This window comes from Lithobates pipiens, unplaced genomic scaffold (genome assembly GCF_037356315.1).
Source record: "Lithobates pipiens isolate NorthernLeopardFrog02 unplaced genomic scaffold, aLitPip1_a1.2 Scaffold_18, whole genome shotgun sequence".
In the NCBI taxonomy this organism is placed as follows: Eukaryota; Metazoa; Chordata; class Amphibia; order Anura; family Ranidae; genus Lithobates; species Lithobates pipiens.
Genome location: NW_027507758.1, coordinates 560,700,580 through 560,715,449, shown reverse-complemented (window position 1 = coordinate 560,715,449; position 14,870 = coordinate 560,700,580). Strand labels below are relative to the sequence as shown.

Below are 14,870 nucleotides of genomic sequence, written 5' to 3'. Positions count from 1 at the left end.
CTCCATTGGGGGGCCTACCTTCGGGGAAGCCCCATAGTACCAAGTACCTAGGAGGTTCTGTTTCGGCAGTCCTCCCAGGGAAAGGAGGTCTTCTGGCTTCGGCTGGAAGACCACTGATGAGTCTGGTACCTCAGTCCCTGTCTGGAGCCTAACTCCCTGGGGGATCAGGGTATGGTCCTTCCTTGTGGAGGACATCAGACACCCGTCTGCACTTTTTAGTGTTTCACTCTTTATGTGTGTGCACTTTTTTTAGGCACCGGGTGGAAGTTTTTTGGGTGTGTTTTGCACGCCATGGGCTTTTTCAAAAAAAAAAAAAAAGCGTTTGGTCCTGGTCGGGAGGTGCCTGGGGTACCCGAGGGTCAGCCTTGGGGGGAGCGTCCCTTTTCGGAGGGCCCCCCCTTGCTGCTATTGGCTGTAGGATTAGTCCCCAGGCAACGAGGAGTGATCGCCTTGCTCAAGGCGGCCGGTGTGGTCCTTCGGGGGCCCCTCTTGGAGCTTCCCTGGTTGGTGGAGAGGCGAGGTGCTTTCCGGCACAAGAATGGCGGCGCGTGGATTGAAAGATTCATTGCGATTCCTGGTTAGGCCAGATGCAAGAACTATGGTAACTCTTAGGACGATTGTTGTGAACGTTTTGAAGGACATCTTCGACATCCAGGTAAGAGATGTATTGTGCTTGCAAGATTTTCCCCAGCAAGGGACTTACGATATTACCTTTCAATCTCCTGAGGTTTGTTGGAGGATCTATGAGGAAGCTAAAAAGAAGAAGGAGGAAGTTTTGGAGCTAATTGAATTTCAGCCTCTTTTTTTGCAAGAGGAAAAGATAACTGTCCATTTATATAATCCCTTTGCGGATGTGGCTTTGGTATGGGCAATTTTGGGGACATATTGTGAGAACTTAAGAGGAGGAGACAAGGTGTTAAATAAGTATGGTATATAGACAGGGAAGTACAGGTTTTTTGGGAACTTTAAGAAAGACGAGGACTGTATTGGTGGGGTGAAAAGACCTCCTGCTGTGTTTACCATTGGGGGTGAGAGGGGTTTTCTTTTCTACCCCGGACAACCTAAGTATTGCCGTAAGTGCTTTAAGTACGGACATCTGAGTGCCGATTGTGACGAAGGAGTAACTTGCCGTCTTTGTAATCAAGCAGGACATGCTGCGAAAGATTGTAACGAATCTAAGGTTTGTGACATTTGTAAAAGGGAGGGTCACTTTGCGAAGAAATGTGACAAGTATAAGGATGCTAAGGAAACTTTTGCAGACATTGTGGCTCGGGATAGGATCCAGCGGAGACTGAATGCTAAAGGGGGAGTGTGGCCGAGGCATGACAGTGGTGTGGGGAAGGGAACCCAGGGGGGACCCGCGGAAGTAAATAATGATGCGGCCCCATCTGGGAAGCCTTGCCCAACCACAGCTGAGGAGGCCGTGCCTAGAGATGGAGGGCCTTCGGTCGACGAACCTGGCAATGCTTCAACTTCTGCTGGTGGAGACTGGAGTGGCTGGTTCTGAAACTGGGGGTTCTTCGCTAGGTGAAGAAGAGGTGGTGTCTGTAATTGGCGAAGAGGAGAGGATGCAAGAGGAGGATGCACCTGAAGAATCGGATGTAGTAAGTGAAGCAGAAACATCAGCTTCTGGAATAAGGCGGAGGATGTCTCGCTTGATTGGGGAATTATCAGATAGTGAAGAGGTGATGGAGGAATCTGGAGGAGAAGGAGAAGGAGAGGACTTGGAATGTGGACAGCATTTTGTGCCCTCATCATTGGAGGGAGGAGATTTATCCGGCAAGAGAGCTCGGATTGAAGGAGAGGACTCGGGGAGTGGGGATGGGTCTTTACATATTGCCCTTTCTGGGGACTCTGAACTAGAGTCCGCCAGTTCTCCTGGACCAAAGAGATGGCAGAGGAAAAGTCAAAGGAAGAAGCAAGAGAAGGAAGATGAGAGTATGGAATGACTTTCTTTAAAGATCTATCATGGCTGAGAAAATCCTTTTTCTTTTTCTGATGGCCCTAACCATTGGCTCTATAAATGTGAGAAGTATTAAGGCTGGGTGGAGGCGGGCGGCCGTTTTTGATAAACTTGTGGAATGTAGTGCGGATATTATGTGCCTACAGGAATGTGGTGTAGAGCGTGTTCCTGGACCCCATGAATGGAAGTATGGGGGAAGTGCGTGGGCTCCTGCGTGCGATTTAAGGTGTGGGTATACTCATTAAAAATCCTAAGATTGTGATAGTATCGCAAGAAGTGATTGTGCCGGGAAGATTGTTGTTGGCTGTTCTGGAATATGTGGGGTGTAAATTTAGACTTTTTAACTGCTATGCCCCTGCTGACAGACATGATAGGAACAAGTTTCTTAATGTTTTAAAACTATATCTTCCTGGTAGGATGCCCACAATTGTAACTGGGGGCTTTAATTGTATTAGGAAAGTAGGTGATAGAAATGGTGCTGGGAAGGAGGGTAAGCTGGATTCATCATCCAAATTACTAAATGAGATGGTGGCAGACTTCAAGCTAATGGATGTTGCAGAGGAAATGGAGAGGGGGGACACTTCTCACACTTTTTTTTCTGATCGAGGTTCTGTTAGTTCAAGAATCAATTATTTTTTTCTGTCTTAATTTGTGGGAGCGAAGAGTTATGAAGTTAAACCTTTTTTGTTTTCAGACCATAAGATGATTTCTTGCACTCTTATGTTGGAGGAGGGGGTTATTTTTGGGAGCGGGTTGTGGAAATTGAATACCATGATTTTAGAGGAGGAGGAGGTGGTGTGTGCTAATTTTGAAGTTTATTTTACACGCTTGGTGGAAAAGAAAAAATAATTTTGTGAAATATTGCAATGGTGGGATTGGGTTAAGGTTCAAATAGGTGTTTTTTTTCAAGAAAGCTGGTGTAGAAAGGGCAAAGAAAAAAAAAGGAGAGAGAGGAAGCCCTGGTACAAAGATTACATTTGTTATTAAAACTTAAAAAAGTTGGTGTTGAGGTGGAGGAGGAGCTGGAGGAGGTGCGGAAGGAGAGAAGTGTCTTTTTGCGGGAAAAAGGAAAACAAATCATTTTTAGTGCAAAAGTGAGAGATATGGAAGAAGGGGAACAATGCTCTAGATTCTTTTTTAAGAAGGCCATGGGGGCTAGAAAAGTAATGAAGAGTGTACTTTCTGAAGGAAGGGAAGTGTATGGGGAGGAAATGGTAAAAGAGGTGAGACTTTTTTACAAAAAATTATATAAAAAACATTCTGGTGTTGCTACAGAAGAAATTCTGGAATACTGTGAAATTTTGAAGGGCATCTTGGGAAACGAAGACGCGGATGCCTTATTAAGTGCTGTTACTGAGGAGGAGGTAGAGGGAAGTCTGAGAGGGATGCCGAAAAATAAAACCCCCGGGGAAGATGGGCTCCCGGTAGAATTTTATATTAAGTTTTGGCCTATTCTTAAAAAAACATTTGGTAGAGGTGGTGAAATATTGTGTGGAATCTGGAGTTTTGTCCCCATCAATGAAGGAGGGTGTAATTACCTTGCTGTACAAGAAAGGAGAAGATTGTGACTTAAAAAACTGGAGACCAATAACGCTTTTAAATGTAGATTATAAAGTAATATCTAAATTATTAGCAAGTCGTATTAGTCATGTGGTTGGAAACCTTGTAGGAGAGTGGCAGACATGTGCGGTCCCTGGGAGAAGAATCGCTGATAATTTAACGCTTTTAAGGGATTTGACTTTTTATGCCCAGTCTAATAACCTCCCATTAGCTGTAGCTGGTATTGATATTGAAAAAGCTTATGATAGGGTGGCTCATTCCTTTTTGTTTGGGATCCTGGAGCAAATTTCTTTCCCAGAAAAGTTCTTGGGGGTCCTTAAGAAACTGTATGATGGCATGACCAGTCGTGTGTTAGTAAATGGTAAGGTGTCTGATCCTTTTGATATAAATTCTGGTGTAAGACAAGGGTAACCCCTATCTCCGGTCATTTTCATATGTGTTATGGAGCCCCTTCTGCGTCATGTGCAGAGAGACAAGAAATTCCTGGGTTTTTTCGTTCCAGGAGGGGATGGTGTGGGAATTAATTCCATGTGCTATATGGATGATGTTGCTTTTTTCTGTTCTTCCCCAATAGATTTAAATGGAGCTGAGTTGCAATTAAAGCTGTTTGGGAGTATGTCTGGTCTGCAGGTTAACTGGAATAAAAGTCAGATATGTGTGTTAAGCGGGTCCTGTAATACAGCACATAGTGTTTTAAAAACAACCGAGTCTATTGAGATTTTGGGGATTCAGTTCCAAAGAAACTTACTAAGTCAGTGTAATGCCCAAAAGGTTATAAGTAAAATATCTCGGAAACTGGAGTTCTGGAGGATGAGGCGCCTGACTCTCTCTGGAAAAGTATTGGTGGTGAGGGCGGTAATATTGTTTGTGTTCTTTTGGGGTGCTAAAATGGAGAGGGTGTCCCGTGTGACAGTCATGAAGGATGTAAAACTTGGGGGTATAACTTCCCGAATATCCAAAATTTTCTTGGAATTCAGTTATGGATCAGCCATTTTAAAACTTTTTCTGCTAATGGGATTGCGGCTAAATTCATGAGATACCTAGCCGGGTGGACTATGCTCAAGTGGGGGTGGTGCGAGAAAGATTTGAGGAAACCCATCTTTTGTATATCTTCGTTTGCAACATTTTTTTCTGCAGGAAAAATTAAGTGAGTTGGGCGTTGGAGCTACTTCCAAAGTTAATCTTGTTAAATGGATGAGGAGGGAGATGTGGTATCCAATATTTTGGGTCTGAGGTCTGCTTCAGCCGAGAAAGTTTGGGGGAACTTTTTTGATTAAATGTGTTACTAACAGGCAAAAATACATTTCTTGGATGGCCTTTCAAAACTGTCTGCTCACAAAATTGTTTTTGAGAATGAGGGATCTTGCTAGAGATGATAGATGCCCAAGGGAAGGTTGTGGAGGGGTGGAATCCGTGTTTCATGTCCTTTTGGGAATGTGATTTTTCCAAAAAGTGTGTGTAGAAAGGTGGAGAAGTTTGAATGATGTGGTGGAGGTGGATAAGATGTCTTTTGTGGGGTGGTTTTTTGGTTTGGTGGGTGGAGGTTTGCGGCAACGACAGAAAGCCTGGATTTTTTTGCTATCCTTAAAGAAGTTTTGTGGGATGCTAGATGTTGGGGTTGGAAGAAAAACTTTTATGTTTCAGAAAAGGATTGTATGAACTTATGCTTGGCCAAGTTGTATGTTGTGTTGCTGTATGATAGGAGATTGATGGGGGAGAAGGAGGCGAATTGTATTGGAACTATGAAAGATGGAGGAAAAATTTCAGCCGGTGTTAGTTTTTATTTACTGTGTTTTTACTTACCTTTTAATGGAGTGATATGTCTAGATGATGCAAGGAACTCTGCTCAGTGAAGCTGTCTTGAGTCGATGCTGAGGAAGTGATTCAGTCTGATGGATAAAAAAAAATAAAAAATTCTGTCTTGGTCGGTGTCTTAAGGTAACGACCGGTGCCAGTCCCTCTCGGCCTTGGGGTGTTTCCTTTGGCTGCATCCCATGCTGCTATTGGGAGGGACGCCACCACAAGTGCACGAGAGTGATCGCCTTTCCCTACCATCTATGTGTTGGCTGTGGGATTGGTGGGCGTAAGATATGGTGGGGCCGCCGAGCGCGCCAAATACTTTGAGGCTGGTCGTGGCCGAGCCTAGGAGGAACGAGGTCGGTTTGTTCTTCATTCAGAAACAGTTGATTTAAGACCTTTTTGGGATGCCGAGAGAAACCATTTTCTGCATGCAGTGTTTCCCTACTACTGGAATGTATGAGGTTACTTTCTGGAAAAAGGAGGATCTGCAGACACGTATGCTTCGGAAGGGCGAGAAGGAGGGCGACGAAGCGCTGGAAGAGATCACATTCCTGTCTAGTGAGACGAAAGTGCGGGTCCCCATCACTGTACATATGTACAATCCCTTTGTGCAGGATGGGGAGATTGCTGCCTTTTTATTCAGGTACTGCGAGTCAGTTTCAGCAGGCGTGAAGCTGACAAATGTACTAGGTACCTTCAATGGGCAGTGTAAATTTTGGGTGACCTTCAGAGCGGATTCGGAGGGTATAGGGGGTGTCCGGCACCCCCCTCAGTCTTTCTCCATTGGAAGGAACCAATGTGTTACTTGTGGTACCCTAGCCAGCCCCTCTTCTGCAGACAGTGCTTTGCGTTTGGGCACACCAAGGACCAGTGCGAGGCCGGTTTAACTGCTTTAAGCAGGGTCACGGAGCCGGTCAGTGTCCGGAGAAGAAGAGCTGCCACATCTGCGGGAGTAGGACGCACCTTGCTAGGCAGTGCCCGAAGGTATCCAGGAAGTCTGAGCCCACTGCGGTTGTTGTGGCGGTGGAAGCAGTGGAGGCTCAGGCGGGCAAGAAGGTGTTGTCCTATGCGGATGTGGCCAGGGCCGGTGTTGTCCCGATTACCGTGGTGGACTCTGTGGAACAGACCGTAGAGTTACCCGAGTAAGTGGTGGTGCGGGCTGATGTCTGCCCACCTATGGAGGGTGAGCCAGGTCCCTCCCCTGTTGACACCGTGGGGGAGGAGGGGACCTCTCCTGTATCTGAGGAGAGTGTCCCTGGGCACCTCATGGCCGAGGGGGAGGTGGAGGGGAGCGGTGTAGGATCGGAGGAGGAAGGGAAAAATGGAGGTTGCGGAGTCCTCCCAGGTCATAGGCTCCTTCCCGGACTCTCCTGACCCTGAAACATCTGAGGCGGTGATTGACTCAGATTCCTCACAGGCGCCATCGTACGTAAGTACGGGTCAGGTGTCGGAACTGCAGGAGGTAATGGGGTATGCCAGGGTGTCAAAGGAGAAGACGAGGAAAAAAACAGGGGGGGTAAGTTCTGGGTCAGGGGTGGGACCTAGAACTAGAGCCAAGGACAAAACCGGGAAAAATAAGAAATCATGACAGGAATGTGATCCCTTCTTAATTTTTTATGCGCTTACGGGTATCTTCCCTCAACTACAGAGTTTTTGGGACTGCAGGTAGACGGGCAGCAGTTTTTAAGATTTTATCAGGATATGCTGCCAATATTTTATGTGTGCAGGACTGCGACATGAGGGAGGAGCCGTGTGTCGTCAGATGGACCCCGGGAGAGTCGGTGTGGTCGTTGGGCCGGAGCAGGAGTAGTGGAGTGGGGGTGCTAATTAAAAATAATAAAATTAAGATTTTAAGGAAGGTGGAGGTGGGACGTTGTTTATTGTTTTTTTATGGAGTATGGGGGTGTTTGTTTTAAGTTATTTTGTGTGTATGTGCCTGTGGATAAGAAAGGGAGGTTAGATCTTGTTGGGGGATTTTAACTGTATTTTATGTAATGGGGATATGTGAAAAATGGACCCTCGCGCTATTAAGTGCTCAAACGTGCAAAAATGACTAAATACGTGTCAAAAAATGGAAAAGTAAAAATTATAGCAATACAAAATCCACAATGAAAGTGATACAAAAGTGCAAGTGTTGCTAAAAAATGCAGCGGGACAAAATAGTTAACACCAACTATCACATAAGAATAAACAAAGTAAAAAGTCCTGCGCAAATGGTGCCACTAAAAAATAAATGTATAAAGAAATATAAATGTATAAAAAAATATAATATATAAAGTCAATAAATCAAGGTGAACACACCGATGTGTGAAAACAGTGAAAAATAGGAGAAAAGGCGGGACCAGCTGTTCAAAAATAGATAAATCCAGGCTCTCAGAACTCTCACCTCAAAGATGGAATAATCGGGCAAAGTAAAATAACCCCAGAAGATTCTCCTTAATATTTCTCTATGTAATAACCAAGGAATAATAGATGAAGCCTGTAGTATATCCTTCTGCCACTAGAGGGCCATTTCCAATACTTGAATACAACACTGCAGCTTGTAATTCCGTGGTATAGAGCTTGAAAAAAACACAGAGGAGAGGGGGAGAGGGAGAAAGAGAGGGGACTCCAATAGTGTAGTAGTTGAATGAATGGACAAATTTATTAAAGCATAAAAAATGGACTCTCACATAAGCAAAAAAAAAAGGTTAACACAGAGCAGATAAAAATGAAGACCTGGCGTTTTCAGCCAGTCTTACTCTGTTTCTGGTTGTCCTACGGGAGTGTTACGTTTATTTGGATTAAGGGATGTTGGGGATGTTGGTGAGGGTGGTGGGTTTTCTTATTTTAGTGATAGAGGTTCTGTACAATCAAGAATTGATTTTTATTTTATTTCAAAAAATGTACAGTTGGAGTCTTTTGCTATTCAGCAGGAGGCTTTCTCCGACCATGGTCGGATCGAGTGTGTTGTGAGTATGGATTCTGAGGTAATGTATGGTAAAGGTGTGTGGAAGTTGAATGTGGAATTGTTGGAAGATGAGGGTGTGAAAAGAGAGTATGTTGAGTTTTTCGGGAAGCTTAAAAGGAGGAGGAATGATTTTCTAAGTGTGATTGAGTGGTGGGAGTGGGTGAAGGGTCAGACAAAGAGGTTTTTTGTAAGGAAAGGGTGTGAGATTGCGAAGAAGGAGCGTGAGGCATATGAGTGGTGGCTGAAGAGGATGGAATATTTGGAGGAACTGAGGGGAGAGAATGTGGGTTGTGAGTTGATGGAAGCAAGAGGAAAGTTGAGAGTTTTTATGGAACGGAGGGGGAGGGAGATTATTTCGCAAGCTAGTATGGTGGTTAAGGAAAAGGATGAGAAATGTACGCTGTTTTTCTTTAAAAAGGTATATGGTGGGAAGGTAGATTTGTCATGTCTGTTGGATGAGAATGGACAGGTGGTAAGTGGGAAGGAGAGGGTGGGAGAGGAAATTTGGAAATTCTATTCCAATTTATATATGGAAAAGAAGAGGGATGAAAGGGCTGAGATGGATGTGTTGAAGCAGGTGGAGATGAGTTTGGATATGGACGATAAAAGTATGTTGGGGAGAGGGTGTGTAAAGGTAAAGTTGATGAATGTCTTGGAAGTATGAAGAAAGGTAAGACGCCTGGGAGTGACGGTTTGCCGGTTGAGTTTTATTGTGCATTTTGGGATGTGATTGGTGATTATGTGTATGAGATGGTGATGAAAGTTTTGGAAATGGGGAGGATGCCTGAATCCATGTCAAAAAGTGTGATTGTGTTATTGTATAAAAAAGATGTCAAGCGAGAGTTGAAAAATTGGAGACCTATATCTTTATTGAATGTGGATTATAAGATGGTGGCAAAAGTGTTGGCAAATAGGTTACTTGCGGTAGTGGAGAAATTGGTGGGAGAGGAGCAAGTGTGTGCGGTGCCTGGGAGGCCTATTGCTGAAAGTCTGGTGAGCTTGAGGGATGGGCTATGGTTTTGTAAGGAGAGGATGCAGGAAGTGGCAGTGTTAGCTGTGGATTTTGAGAAAGCGTAAGTGTCGCATGATTTTATGTTTAAGGTGTTGAGGAAAATGGGGATTCCTGAGGTATTGATTGGATGGATTAAGTGTTTGTATAAAGGTATGGTAAGTAAGGTGTTGGTGGATGACGAATGATATAAGTATTAGGTCGGGAGTGAGACAGGGTTGTCCATTATCATCCGTGTTGTTTATCTGTGTGATTGAGCCTTTAATGAGGATGCTGGTGAAAGATAAGTGTGTGAGAGGGGTGGAAGTGCCAGGTAGTGGTGGGAGGGTTTTGAAGGTGGTTGGATATATGGATGATGTTACAGTAATTTGTAAAGATATGGTAGGGTTAAAAAGGGTGAAGTTGTTGATTGAGATTTTTTGTTTGGCAAGTGGCTTTTGTGTGAATATGGGGAAAAGTGAGTGTAATGCCGCGTACACACGATCAAACAAGTGGGTGGAAAAGTCTGGCAAACTCAAGTCCGCCAAAAAATCCCCCCGTGTGTAGCCTCCAGCATACTTTTTTGACCCGAAAGTATGGCGGACTTAGAATGTAGTTTTACACTCCAATCTTCCCGCCGGACTCAAATTTCGGCGGACAATCTGGCCGTGTGTATGCCAGTCCGCCGTACTTTTGAAATGAACGGACTTTTTCCCGCCCGGAGAAAAGTCTGCTCATTTCGAGCAGGTCTCCAGGTAGGCGGGGCCCGCGAAGGAGACGTCGCAGGCCCCGCCGCCTGGTATGGACTTAAAGGGGAACCCCAACGCCAAAAAAAATCGGTGTGGGGTCCCCCCAAAGTCCACAACAGACACTCGTCTGAGCACGCTACCTGGCCGGCCAGGAAAGGAGGGGCGAGCGAGCGCCCCCCCTCCTGAGCCGTACCAGGCCGCATGCCCTCAACACGGGGGGTGCCTTGGGGAAGGGGGGGCCGCGCGGCCCCCCCACCCCAAAGCACCTTGTCCCCATGTTGATGAGGACAAGGGCCTCTTCCCGACAACCCTGGCCGTTGGTTGTCGGGGTCTGCGGGCGGGGGGCTTATCGGAATCCGGGGGCCCCCTTTAATAAGGGGGCCCCCGGATACCGGCCCCACACCCTATGTGAATGAGTATGGGGTACAATGTACCCCTACCCATTCACCTGTAAAATAAAGTACAAAAAAAACACAACACACAAGATAAAATAATTTATTGCACAGCCCCGGGGGTCTTCCGTCTTCAGGGGTCTTCTCGCCGGACTCCTCCGCTATCTTCTTGTAGCTCTTTTACTAGCGGAGGAGCCCGGCATTCTTCTTCGTCGCCGCGGCCTCTTCTTCCGACTTCGGGGGTCTTGTCCCCCTCTTCGGTTCTTCTGCCGGGCCACCGCGCCTTCTTATAGCTCTTTTACAGGCGGTGGCCCGGTCTTCTGTCGCCGCCACCGCCTTCCGTTCTTCTTCTTCTTCTTCTTCTTCTCCTGGAGATGTTGACTCGACGTTCTCTCCGGCCGCAATGCCAGGGACGCGCTGGGACTTGTATAGGGACAAGGGGCGGTGTCACATGGGGTGATGTCACATGGGTTGGTGTCACATGGTGACACCGCCCCCTTACGATGTCACAGTCCCGGAGGATGCTGGGACTGTCGCCATGTGACATCAACCCATGTGACACCGCCCCTTGTCCCTATATAAGTCGCAGCGCAGGGCGTCCCTGGCATTGCGGCCGGAGAGAACGTTGAGTCAACATCTCCAGGAGAAGAAGAAGAAGAACGGAAGGCGGCGGCGACAGAAGACGGGGCCACCGCCTGTAAAAGAGCTATAAGAAGGCGCGGTGGCCCGGCAGAAGAACCGAAGAGGGGGACAAGACCCCCGGACTCGGGTACATTGTACCCCATACTCATTCACATAGGGTGGGGGGCCGGTATCCGGGGGCCCCCTTATTAAAGGGGGCTCCTAGATTCCGATAAGCCCCCCGCAGACCCCGACAACCAACGGCCAGGGTTGTCGGGAAGAGGCCCTTGTCATCAACATGGGGACAAGGTGCTTTGGGGTGGGGGGGCCGCGCGGCCCCCCCTTCCCCAAGGCACCCCCCATGTTGAGGGCACGCAGCCTGGTACGGCTCAGGAGGGGGGGGGCTCGCCCCTCCTTTCCTGGCCGGCCGGGTAGCTTGCTCGGACGAGGGTCTGTTGTGGACTTGGGGGGGACCCCCACGCCGATTTATTTCAGCGTTGGGGTTCCCCTTTAAGTTCATACCAGGCGGCGGGGCCAGCGACGTCTCCTTCGCGGGCCCCGCCTACCTGGAGACGTGCTCGAAATGAGCGGACTTTCCTCCGCGTGTGTGGGCGAGTCCGTTCACTTCAAAAGTAGGGCGGATAGTACGGCGGACTTAGTACGCCGTATTAGTCCGCTGAAAAAGTGCCGTGTGTGGGCAAGTAGCCCGTTCGGAAACTCCGACGGACAGTCTGGTGGGAAGTCCGCCAGACTAAGTACGTCGGTCAGACCGCTACGTGTGTACACGGCTTTTGTTGTTTGGTGTATGGAGGGGTGTTGAACAGTGTGTTTGGAAGCTTTGTGTGGGAGGAGTAAAGATTTTAGGTGTTAAGTTTGATTCGGATTTGTATGGGAGAGAAAGTTGGCAGGATGTTTTAGTGAAAGTGCGAAAGAAAGTTGATTTTTGGTCTCTAAGGACTTTGTCGTTGGAAGGGAAGGTGTTGATTGTAAAGGCTGTGGTGATTCCGATTCTGTTATATTTATATTGTGTGTTTCCAGCGCTGGATAGAGTGATAAAACAAATTGTGAGTGTGTTTTTCCTTCTTTTGGTCATCTAAAATGGAGAAATTGAAGAGGGAGAAAGTAATGAAAGGTGTAAAGAATGATGGGAAAGGTATGGTGTGTATTGAAAAATTTCTGGTGGTGAAGTATGTTAGTATGTGTGTGAGATTAAGTGAGAAGGAGAGTGTTGCAGGGTGTATGGCGAGATATGCAAGTGGGAGTGTGTTGCAGAAATATAAGTTGTGTGATGTTGATTTGAGGAGGCCTGTATGTTTTGTTGCGCCTTGGTTTTATGTGAGGGTTGAAAGATGTATGAGGAGGTATGGGTTGCAAGATGTGGCGCGTGATGAGTGGTGTGAGAGTAAAAAAGTAATGCAGATATTGAAGGAGAGGGAGGAAATGGAAGGAATAGGTTTTCTAAGGGTAGTTGAATGTAAGAAAGTCTGGAAGAATGTGTGCTGTAAAAGATTGGATAATAGGCAGAAGGATATTGCGTGGATGGGGGTGCATGGGTGTTTGCCTACAATGGAGTTTCAGAGGAGGAGGAGGTTTGTGGATAGTGAGGTGTGCCCGAGAGTGGGGTGTGGGGGGATTGAGAGGGTGATACATGTGTTTTGGGAGTGTTGTTATGCAAATAAGGTATGAAAGAGGATGGAGAAGATGGTTAAGCGATTGACTGGTGTGGATAATGTAACGTATGAGATGGTGTTATATGGTTTGTGTGATTTAGGTAAGAAGGAAGAGAGGCTCTTATGGATTGTGGTGAATTGTATAAAGGAGTGTCTGTGGGATGTTCAGAATATTTTAATTTTTTAGGCAGGAAGTGGTTAAAGTGAAAGAGTGCATGGCTATGGTCCAAAGAAAGATTTATAGTTATGCTTATTATGATTGTAGGAAACTAGGTGAAAGTAATGCAAGAAGTGAGTGGAAATTAGGAGAGTGGAAACACTGGTATATATAGTGTAAATATTGGGTTTATGTTGTTGATGTTATTCTTGAATGATTAACCTCTTTTTTTTTTTTTTTTTTTCAGGGTGAGTGCAGGTGGTGACAAAGGGACAGTGTGGAGAAAGTGTATAGGAGTGTTATTTGTTTGTGTAGGGATAGGGTGGAGGGTCAGTATATAGTAGGGATAGTTTAATGTGTTCTTTCGTTATTGAAGGGTGGAAATGTTTTTTTTTGTAAATATTCTTGTTATTGTTAATTTGTTCTGAAATGTTTTTTGTTATTTTTTCTGTTGTGGATTTGTCTTGTTATCTTTATTATGTGTTTTGGGTTTTGTGGGTGGGTCTTTGGGTGGGAAGGGGGGGGGGGGGTTATGTAAATAATTTTAAAAAAATTGTGTGTTGTGAAAATATATTTCTGAATTATTTTGTACAATGTTATTTTATTTTTGTACATATTTTGTTTGGATTTATGTTTTCTATGTATTTTATCTGTGAATTTTTAAATAAAAGAATAAAAAAAAAATCTGTTCTTATCAGTTTAATATCTGATACGTCCCCTATCTGGGGACCATATATTAAATGGATTTTTAGAACAGGGAGATGGAAGAAGAGCTTGCTCTGTCCACTCCACGCATCGACCTGGTATTGCAGTACCTCCAGGACCGGTGCACCCCTCTCTAATGCAGTTTCCAAAAACAGAATGAATTCAAACAACAAATTCTCCTCCATCCTCCTCATCCTTTTGCTTGCTCACTCACTTGCAATGTTACTTTTGCTGCTCACAAGCTGTATGTTGTTAATTTTTGCAATAAATTTGCCGTTAACCCCTGTGTGTACTGGTGTTTTTGCTTCATGTCAGTTCTTGGCCTTTCTTTCTCCCTTCCTCCTTCCTTGCTCGCTCAATATTTTTTTGCTCAGGAAGCAGCAGGTGAAGTGGCAGTAGTTGCAAGAAGCCAAACCTAGGAAGTCAGCAAGTAGACACATTTCGACACGGCAGCTAGCTAGAGTTTGACTGAACTTTCTATGCAAGGCCCAAAATGAGGCCTTTTTTTTCTTCCCATGTCAGTGAGGTTGGAGAGCAGCAGCCCAGCTCAGCCATTGCAATAGGGCTGACTTTGCTCCATTTCTGTCCCTTAGTACAGCCAGCTTGCTCAAAAGCAGTCCCTGCCTGAGTATTCATTCAGCAGCCTGTGTCTCCCTCTAGTGGGTCCCTGACTGTTTCCCTCGTTGAGCATCAATGAGGAGCACCTGGATGTGTGCATTTAGTGCTGCTGGCTGCCTGCTGGTCATTTCTAAGGTCAGAAAGTGCTTATCAAGGTGTTGGACAGGTGTTAGAAATTGTGGATTGGTATCTAGGTCATCAGGAAGGATTAGGCTGCAAGCCCGTAGCCAGTTTTGAAAAGTTGCATATCAGCATCTGTGCCCGGTGTAGACGTGGGGGAAGGGCAGGCGGAGGGGCCTGGGCAGCTGCTCTCAGTGAGCTCTTGGTTGCGGGCAGGGCGCCGCTCGCTCGGAAAAGAGAATAATTGGGTTATCGCTTCTCGGCCATTTGGCTATTATCCAGTGCAGTCTTACTGTGTGTGATTTAGCTGAAAGGTGCCCGGGGTACGCGACGGTCGGCCTTGGGGGGAGCGTCCCTTTTCAGAGGGCCCCCCCTTGCTGCTATTGGCCTTAGGCTTAGTCCCCGGGCAACGAGGAGCGATCGCCCTTCTCAAAGCGGTTGTGCGTTTTCTTTGGGGTTCCCCTGGATGGTGGAGAGGCGATGTACTTTCATGTACCAAGATGGCGGCACGTGGCTTACGTGACTCGCTGCATTTTCTGGTAAAGCCAGACGCTAGGATGACGGTGACGCTGAGGAC

At 46.3% G+C, this 14,870-nt stretch overlaps 1 non-coding gene across 1 annotated transcript; it reads left to right on the top strand.

Moving 5' to 3' along the window:
- Window positions 1-13,493: 13,493 nt before the first annotated feature.
- Window positions 13,494-13,687, top strand: LOC143990469 (U2 spliceosomal RNA). Its single transcript, XR_013277352.1, has one exon. It is a non-coding gene; the product is annotated as a U2 spliceosomal RNA (small nuclear RNA).
- Window positions 13,688-14,870: the final 1,183 nt, after the last annotated feature.